At 40.7% G+C, this 9,846-nt stretch overlaps 1 protein-coding gene across 2 annotated transcripts in view; it reads right to left on the bottom strand.

Moving 5' to 3' along the window:
* The window catches only part of LOC122720791 (rho GTPase-activating protein 7), a 330,364-nt gene extending 325,153 nt beyond the window's left edge, over positions 1 to 5,211 (bottom strand). The window contains exon 1 of one of the 2 annotated variants that reach the window (XM_043947768.1): positions 266 to 5,211. The gene's annotated coding sequence lies outside the window, so the exon portion shown is untranslated. The remainder of the gene's footprint in view (positions 1 to 265) is intronic. The other variant, XM_043947769.1, reaches the window with a different exon arrangement.
* Positions 5,212 to 9,846: the final 4,635 nt, after the last annotated feature.

Here is a 9,846-nt window from a genome sequence, read left to right on the forward strand (position 1 = left end):
TCCACGAACAATTTGGAGCATCGAAAAAAAATGTAGATAAAATATATTGTTTCTTATATCACTCTACGTTTTACTTTATATTTAATATTTAACTAAAGAATATATTGTACTTTCTAACACAATTGCTCCAATAATTATGAATAGTTATTGATAATTGAAAATTACGAACGTTATTTATACATAATAAATAACTTTTAAATTAACGAACTAATCAAAGTAATAGATAATAAAAGATAAAATAATGAAAAATATAAATATTTCTAACCTGGAATTTTCGTGCAGACAGCTTGGCCGTTCAAAAGCACAGCATCGTCGACAGGGCAGCATGCATCCACGTGTTCGATCACAAGGTTAAATCCACTTGTACAAACGCGGCACAAGGCACGCTACAATGTGCCACCCGCCGTGTGTTCCACGACCATGAGGGAGAATCACGATTTTTCACTTTTCAAACGTGTCAAACTTGTTCACGATAACGAATCTTGACCATGGAACATCGCGCGAAATTCGAAGTTTAACTCGCGATGGCGCCGCACGTAGCGTAGCACGTGGCGTTCGGCGTCGTTACACTTTTCAAACTCGCGTTCTGTGATTCGTTTCGACGTTTTTTTGTTCACACTATGCTCCAATCGGGATCCCTTTTATATTAGACATACCGAAACGTGAAAAGCCGATAAAGTTTTAATCGTTGTCACATCACTGAACGTTGATATCCTTGAACCAATTGTTCGAAAATATATTCGCTCCGCGGGATTTTTTGGATGATTTCGTTGCCCGACAACGACACGAGATCGTCACGAGTCAATAATCCTCTGGACACGTTCGCTAGTAAGCGTATTTAATCCAATTTAATCCAGCACGTCGCACGTTGCACCGTATTGACGTGTACCGAAACAAAACGAAACGGAACGGAACGCGCTACGCGCGCACTACGAAAAACTTCTATAAGAGAACCGTCTGGCACGACCGCCGCGGCGACACTGAGAAACGACGACGACGTTCGGCACTGCTTGCTGCTCGCTCGGCACGCTACTACTACGCGGCAGGCGGCAAACCGACCATACGAGCGCTCTACCCCTCTTTCTTTCTCTCTCGCGCCTTCTTTCACTCCCTTATACCGTTCCTCTTCTACGCGGTTTCTCTGTCCCTTTTCCACCGTTCCTCTTCTTTCTCGACTCTCCACTCTTTTTCCGTTCGTTCCTCTTTTTTCCTGATGCTTTTCTTAGTCCCCTACCAACCTTTCCCGCCAAGGTATTTGTTACTTTCCTCCGTTTTTACCATCCCCTCTCCTCCTCTTTCTCTAATCTCTCTTTGTAGCAACGGTTCTCGCTCATTTCCTTCCGCCACTTCTCTTCTTCTCATACCATCGTGTTTTCCATGCATCTTCCTCTCCCCTTCTGTACCGTTGCTTCGTTCTCTCTCTCTCTCTCTTCCTTCTCTTCCTGTTTTTCCCCCTTTGCATTTTTTCTCTCGCTCACGCGACCTATCTCTCTCCCACGCTCCCTTATCTCCATCCTTATCCGCTTGTCCCTCGTCCCGTTCTGTCCTGATCGCCGCGACTCCATCTCGTTCTCTTTCTCTCTTTCTCTCTCTCTTTCTCTCATTTCCGTGCTCGCATGCTACCTGAGAGAGACGAGGAGCTGCCAAAGCAGCGACCAACCGCCGACTCGGGCGGGAACTCGTCAATGTGATACGTATATGCGTTCCTTGCTTGCAACTCTCGCACGGTTGTTTCGGCGTGCACGCATAAGCACGCGTGTGAGCGCGTACGCTACCGACGTATTAGTGCATGTTACACTCGGGCGTGGGTGTTTGCCGACGAAGAAGGCGCCGCGGCTTTTCAACATGAGCCGAAACGTTTCGCAGGACACTAGTTTCGTTTGTTTATCGTTTTCAGTTCGGTATATATTAGATATATATTTATTCTATCCTATCAACTATTTGGCCCCCCCTCCAAGAATGGAATATACGGAGGATGACGGATCTCTAATTACGTGCTATATTGACATTTTTTCGTCGCGTAAGTAAACAGGATTACTTCAGTCTCGGAAATCAATATATCGCGTGGCGATAGTTTTAGAGGGGTATTGATATTAGATGTCCAGAACGTTATTTATTTAAAGTCGTTCACCGATTCTCCTCGTTATATATAATCGTGATCATCCAACAATGGAAATTTACGTGTCGCGATAAATAAATTCAATCGATACGAATTTATATAATCCCTAATCGATATCGTTGGATCGTAGACGAAACATTCCTTATCTCGTTTTATTTAATTTCTCAAGCTCCAGGCTTTTAATATTTTAACAACCGAGCAGCAATTAAAATAGTATCGAAACCTTCGCGTTTCCAAGATAAGGCGAAATACCTTAAAAGCGATCACTATTTCCCGACTAACCACGCATCGTACAGCCTCGGAAAATTTATCGTATCGCATTCGATCGGCGGAATGCACGGATGTCGGTGGCACACCGTATGCCATAGAATGTTTCGTCCTCGAAACGTACAAGCCCCTGTCCTTGGAACCGAGAATCCTGGGACATTAATTTCGTCGTGGATGTATCATACCAGGGAACACTCGTCTCTCCCGGTTCTCTCAGCTGTTTCCTATGGACGTACCGTGTATAGTATGCAACGTACATATATCCTCCTCGCGCGTATATGTATATGCAACGTCTTTTCCCTATCTCGACTGAATAGAGTACAGCAACGATGTGTCGCCTCACGGTCTACCACTCGAACGGGTTCCCGCCTTGCACTCCACAATGTTTCGTAGGCGAAACATGGGGTCACGGGACTCGAGTAACTTTGCTTTTAAACCTGTGTTGGTGCTAATAGCCTGTATTCGCGTTAACTCGACCGATTTCGACTTAACCGGCCAATGAACCGATGTTAGAGTATCCTAAATTAGTCTACGTTATTGTTTCAACGGGCGTCGATTGGGCTTTGTCTTCCGTTTCACGCGTTGGACGGATCTTTGTGTGCAAAATTTGATTGTTACGTTTCAAAGAGTTGCCATTCTTTTTTTCTCGGTTATTCGAGGAACTTTTTAAGAATGTAAGATCGGTGTGACGTATCGTTCATTGACATTCAACGCGGTGTCGGATGTATGTAGGTAGAGAAGTACCTTCTATTCGATTATATTTACATATCCTTTAATTTATTCATATCCGCTATGTTATTAAATTGAAATTAGTACACGCTGCGCCGCTCTGTGCTCGTCGAAACCGTTTTGAAATCTTATGCCCGAGGAACGCCCAACGAACGAACGAGGATGGAATTAGTGGAAGTAATCGGCTTCATCGGCTTCATTTTTTTTAGAAATTAATGGCACGTGTTATTTGCGGGTGGTCCTAGCGCCACTTGACGGTCGTGAAAAGCCACGTGAGATTTCGGTCCATTTCAAGGACCCCTCGAGGAGGCCGGCGCGTTAAGAGGAACACAGAAGAAAGAGGAAATAAGCGACACCCGAACTCTACGAACCGCACGGTGTGGTTGGTCCGAGTCAAAGGAGTGATGGGCACTCCCACGCAACGTACGTGTTAGTGGACAGATATGGATATAATAAAAAGATAGGCTGTTTGTAGTGCTCATGGGAAAGTTGAGATGTGTAATATTCGCGAGACGATTCCGACGATGTGAATCCCTTTGTGGAATTTATGTAAGACCTCGTCTAAAACGTTTCTCGCATGAAACGTTTCTCGTTTTCACTTTTCTTCTTCCGAGATTTTTTAACGCGCTCCTCGTATTGTTATACCCGTATTCAGTATTTAACCATTCTGCAAGAAATGCTTATTCACGCTTATTCGAATCGTGATAATAATCGTGGACAACAATATTTTTCCCGTCAAATTCTTCGATCCAAGCGAAACCAATTAAATCCGCCACAAGACGCATAAAAAAATATTGCGAAAGATATTTAAAATCTTGACGGATACTATTAAACTGAATCAAGACCATCGAATATTTAAAATTACTTTCGTCGTTTGTGATCGAGGTTATAAAAGGCGCGATGTTCGAATTTATTACGCGGCGCATCACGCGAAAAGCCGTCGATTGGCACCATTCTGCGCTAGATGAAATAATAACAGGGGCAATTTGCGCGGCATGGTCGCGAAAAGGCGGCGTCGCTCGATACAAAACGAGGGGGTCTTGGAAAAGCAAAAAAAAAGGAGGAGAGAGAAGATATCGAGTGACCATCTTCCAAGCACGCGAATCTTTTCAGCTTACGTACGCCATGAAATTGCGAAACGAACGACAAAACGATCAAGCTTTACTGCGCGATGTTTTATAGGGATTTCTTTGGACCGCGTGAACCGCGGAGAGGATCGCGTGACGAACTCAAAGCAAACGAGCGCGGCGGTTTCTTTTATGGGACAAAGTCGTGTACGGTTTAATTTTAATTCGCCGAGGGTGATATCATGGGCGCCCGCATGCCTTTTCATTAATCTCAATTATGGGGCAATTAAAAGCAGTTAACGAAAGTGGGGTCGTGAACCGGTGGATGCGCGCCCACCTTTGCTAACCGGTCTCTTCTCTCCCTCCTTTATCTTCCTCGCAATGCGACCGATTGATGACACACTGGTGGCCATGTCACCGACACGATTTATCGGATATTAACTGTTTTATTACTGTTTATACACGAACTGCGTAAATTGTGGGATTGAATTTTTCAGAGGGAAATCGTAGAAACGATAAAAATTAATTTTTAATTCGCGCGACACGTGTTCAGATTATTTCGCATCGTTTTGAAAAAATTATTTTGGAATCTTACAAGATTTATCGTCTTTAATATTGATCGTAACCACGAATGAGAGAGTTTCTTCTTAATTGTTCAAAGTCCTTTCGATTACGTTACGACTTCATTGAGACGTCGAGGTTAAAGTCTTTCACGGAGCGATAAATAATCGAATTTTTCAATTGCTTAAAAAGACAATAATCGTATCCGACCGTAACGTTAATGACAAGTATCGCGGGTAAACAGAGAGAAGTATTGCTAGTTTCGCGATCGTGGAAAGTGTCGAATGGAAATGCGGGTGTTAAATCACGCATAAACATAACTCCTTCCTCCCTATCTCCTTACCATTCTTTCCGCGGATTCGAGATGTAGCAAACAATGGAAACCAGCCGGAGAAGCCAAGTGTGAAGATAATACGATTGTATTGTCGATTGGAGGGGACCGCATATTTAGTATCAATTCTCCTTCCTAAGAGTAGTTAATTATCGTTTATCGCTGTTTCTTAATGCCCCCTACTTTGATGAAACGATCTTATTCAAACAGGATTTAATTAATGTTATTATACTACATTATTCGCAAACATGGATCATGATTGTGTAATTTTGGTGAATTCGTATTAGGCGAAATTAAAGAAGCTTCGAATTGTATTTTATATGAACTCTTGCAAATTGTAAATTATTGGTAACTATTATTATAATTATATATTATAATTATTACTCCTCATTATTCCATAAATAATAACAGAAATTATAATATATTAAATTGTGATAAACGTATACTAACTTATCAAAGAAACATATATTAAAAATACTTGCAATAATTCTTTATAAATATTTGAAGCATACGTGAATTCAAAGTAACATATATACACACGATGCAACAAATGATTCTGACAAATAGAAATAGAGACGTATATTGAAACTGTATAATAAAAAGAACTTCTGAATCGAAAATACTTGCAATTTTCTTTATAAATATTTGAAGCATACGTGAATTCAAAGTAATATATATACACACGATGCAACAAATGATTCTAACAAATAGAAATAGAGACGTATATTGAAACTGTATAATAAAAAGAACTTTTGAATCATGCTTTAACAGGAATTTGCAAATTACCGTGAACTCGCGAATTAAATAGAAAAATATCAATAAAATTATTTATCAAGATTGGTCCAGATCTTTATCAAGCCACGAGTGGATTCTAATAGGGTGAGAGGAGAAAGAACGGTTTGTTGGGCGGTTGTGAGGATCGTTTGTTACGTTTCCGACGCTAAGCCAAACTGAACAAGCCACGCAAAGGGACACCTTAAAAGGGTCCATAGATTCAAAGTCACTACGGGGGGTTCTTTCTCCTTTTACCGGAAGATCGTATCTTCGTAGCTCCTTCTGCCTACTATCTGGTTTGCACCATCACCACGAAAACGAATCATTGCCGAACGAAACCGTACCAACCTGACACGTCTCGCTTTTGTGAATCGGTGCCCATATTAAATTTTACCGTTCACAACATACTGATTTTCTGTAAAATAGAAAGATTCCCTATTTTTCCCTGCCATTGAATTCTGAATTGTGATTATCTTCCTTGATTGATTCTACTTTTTGTGTTTCTTTTGTATTGATTTGAATTTTCATTTTCATATTCTTATTTGAAGATCGAAAAATTTCGAAAAAGATCGTAATATCAAAGGAATAGTAGGATAAAGAAACAGATTTCGAAGTGACGAAATAGAAATTTAAATAAAGTTATTTATCAATTAAAGAATCAATTGAAGAAAATTATCTTGAATCTCGCGGATGACGTACAAACCTTCTTTGTCTTGTAAGAATCATCTTGTGAGAAGTACAAAGTGTGATGATTCTTTGTTTATATTTCACGTCAATCTATCGAATAGACTAGTCGATGAACCAATTACGAATACGGATTTCTCTAGAAAAGCTGGTACGATAATTTCACATCTGGAGGTTTGCACGATTATTTTACACTTGCGTCTAACAACGGTCTCATTGTTGGCAACATTTCAATTTATTTAAACGTTTCTCTCGGCGCTCGTAATCGATATAATATATTTGAAGCCTACAAATAAGGAAAGTTTAATAGGGTCCTCGTTACCGTGCGTAAGTCGCAACGTAAATCAGGTTCAAGTAAACGCATTTATTTAAAGGGACACGGGAGAAATTCATCATTTGCATAGCGCTACGAATCGTTGCTTTCTCGATTGCTCGCGACCTCGTGAGCTCCCGCACACTGGTACGTATGATCCTGATAAAGATCGAATTGTTATTCACATTGGAATCAACGTGCCTAAGTTCCACGTGACCGTGATCCCCTTTTCCAATCGATCCGACGATTTACGACTTAATACAGAAATTAAAATCTTTAATAATAAAATCTGAATCTTCTCTGCTTCGATCGGAAATTCTAAAAGGAAGATTTTATATCGGAGAGAATATAATTCAATTGGTTCGTATTACCGTTCTATCTGAATCAGAAATATTCGATTTCGTTCAATAGAAATATTTTTTTCACCCTTGTGGTGTTCTTTCAACCCTTTTGAACGCAGCGTCAAATTTCCACGATACGAATGAAAATGGTGGGTGGTTTCAGGTAAGAATTCGTTCTCTATCAAAAATTCGTCGTTGTTACTATAATACGCGAGCTTCGATGCTCTCGTTTCGCCCTTTCGAACCGGAGGATCGGATGTCCAACCGGTTCGTTCATAAAACGATTCCCTTTTTTATCAATATCCGTTCACACCCGTGTGAGTTGTGCCGAGACAACTAAAATACAATGAAATTTATTATAATAAATTAGCAAGTGAATAGATAAATAGACAGGAAGTGGAAACAGTTGCAAGGGAGGGAAGCAACGTCGTTCAGATAATTGGTATCTAATCGTAGATGTTTGGACGTTGAATTACACGGTGTATATTTATATACTTAACAAACGTATCGATTGTTGAACAATAATTAATCTAAATATACGAAAATAAAAAATAAAAAAAGAAAATTCTACGTATTCCATTTCAATTCGAAACGATTTATTATATTTTTTGGACGTAAAAAATCTAAAAATTAATTCGAAATTCGAGATGCCGTTTCTCTATTTTCCGAAAAAGCAACGAGAGTTTATTTTTCGAAAATTAATTTTTAATTTATAAATAAATTAATTTCTCAGCTGTGAGTAACGTATTACAAAGTATTATGCAGACTGCGAACGTCGCAACACATTACGGTTATCACTGGCATTTTATCAGCATAAACAAAAGATGTATGTATTACAATACCAGCGTACAGCGGTTCAGCTTATTTTGAGACGATAATTGATAATAACGTTAGGCCAACGTCATCAGGGGAACAGTCGACGACCGAATGAACCTCGAAACCTTGAAAATCGATGGAATTATGTAATTCGTGAAAAAAAAAAAAATATTTTCGCTTTCGTGTATTGGCTTTGCCGTAATCGAGAAACAATTAAAAGAAATTCATGCCCGGCTCTTTGTGGATCGAAGACGCATAACTGTACAATTACGAACTCGTTAGTCCTCCTCGAAAGATACAAATGCAATAAAAGTTCGTAGATAGCATAGGCATGAGATTTATTTGCTCGTAAAATATCGAAAGTATGTTGCTTTACAAACACGTTTTATAGGTATGTTAATTAAAATCCATCATTCGTTTAAAATACACATAGATATATAAGTCAATTAAGTTTGTTTTAGAACGTTTTATCACTTTAATAATACAGCAAAATATTATAAAGATTTTGTAAATATGCATTACTTTGCATTATTATTCCCCCTCTCCCAAAAAATCATATCATTTTCACGAATATCTTAAAACAATTTGGCATACGCATAAATAAACAAAATTCTTTGCTTCGTTAAAAAAACCCCCCCAAAAAAAATTCTTTTCGATATTCACGAGCAGTTTCGTAATCTCACACCTCCGAAGAAAATCGTCATCGTATCATAGAAAAGAACGATTTGAAACGCTATCGAACGCGTCGATCCGAAAAAGTCACTAGAGTGTCCACGCGTCCTCCCCGAAAAAGTCACTAGCTGCTCACAACTACTCTCATACATGGTTACACCTGATCGTGTCCGAGGTGGCGCGTCGAGGCGCGCGCTGCGATGCCTGCCACGGGACTGGAAACAAGGTTATACACGGACAGAAACCCGACCTGTGTATCGCTGCGGTGACTATGCAAATCGATGACACACGTCGGTGGTTCTCCTGTTAAATAAAAGCGGCGGGGGGCAGGGGCGTGGTGAACGTATCTGGCATGCAGATGCCCGGATAAAATTCGCTGGCAGAAAACGGAGAGCCTCAAGGCTACCTAGTTTTGCCCGCCGCGCTTCTATCGTGGACGTGTTCACGCGTACGTGTGCGCCACGCGTTCGTGTGCGCGCGAAACCGCGCGCGGATGTTGTGCACAGGTATGCGGACGTGTGCATAAGCAAAGCGTGGCTGTCTCTACGCGGAGGAGAGACGTTAACTACCGCATGGAAAACATCGTTAAACCGGTTCGATGGCATCGAGGGGAACATTTTCTCGGATGGAAATCACCGTTCGTTCCGCTGCCGGCGCGCGTTATGAGGAAAACGGCGACGATGCGAGAGAATCGCGAATGCAAAAAGCTGGCGCGAACAGCTGGTAACGCGGGGACACGCGGAAGAGGAGGCCTCGGCGATGGGAGAGAACGGTTGAAGGGATTCCGCGACTCGTCGCTATGAGACGGTGTGAATAATAGTCGTAGGTTTCTCGAGGTGGTTGATGAGGTACTTGATGAAAGGTGGACGTGAAAGGGAGTTTTGGTGATGAATGGTTAGGTATTAGATGTTTGTCCTGCCATTGTTGGCAGCTGAGAGGATGATAGGCGGAATGACACCAGGTACAATGGCGGATATAAGCGCGTTAAATGGAGAATACTCTGAAAAAAAAGACGGATACGGATCTGTATATATAAGAAATAGAAATTTGCGTTCGAAAATAAAGCAACGTAAAAAAAAAAGAGGGTATACATATATGTATATATGTTTCTTCTACGCGAAACCGCGTTTAAACGCTTTCGCCTATAAAAGAATTCGTTTGATCCGTCTTAA

Source organism: Apis laboriosa, unplaced genomic scaffold (assembly GCF_014066325.1).
Source record: "Apis laboriosa isolate Shangri-la unplaced genomic scaffold, ASM1406632v1 scaffold1321_cov151, whole genome shotgun sequence".
Taxonomy (NCBI): Eukaryota; Metazoa; Arthropoda; class Insecta; order Hymenoptera; family Apidae; genus Apis; species Apis laboriosa.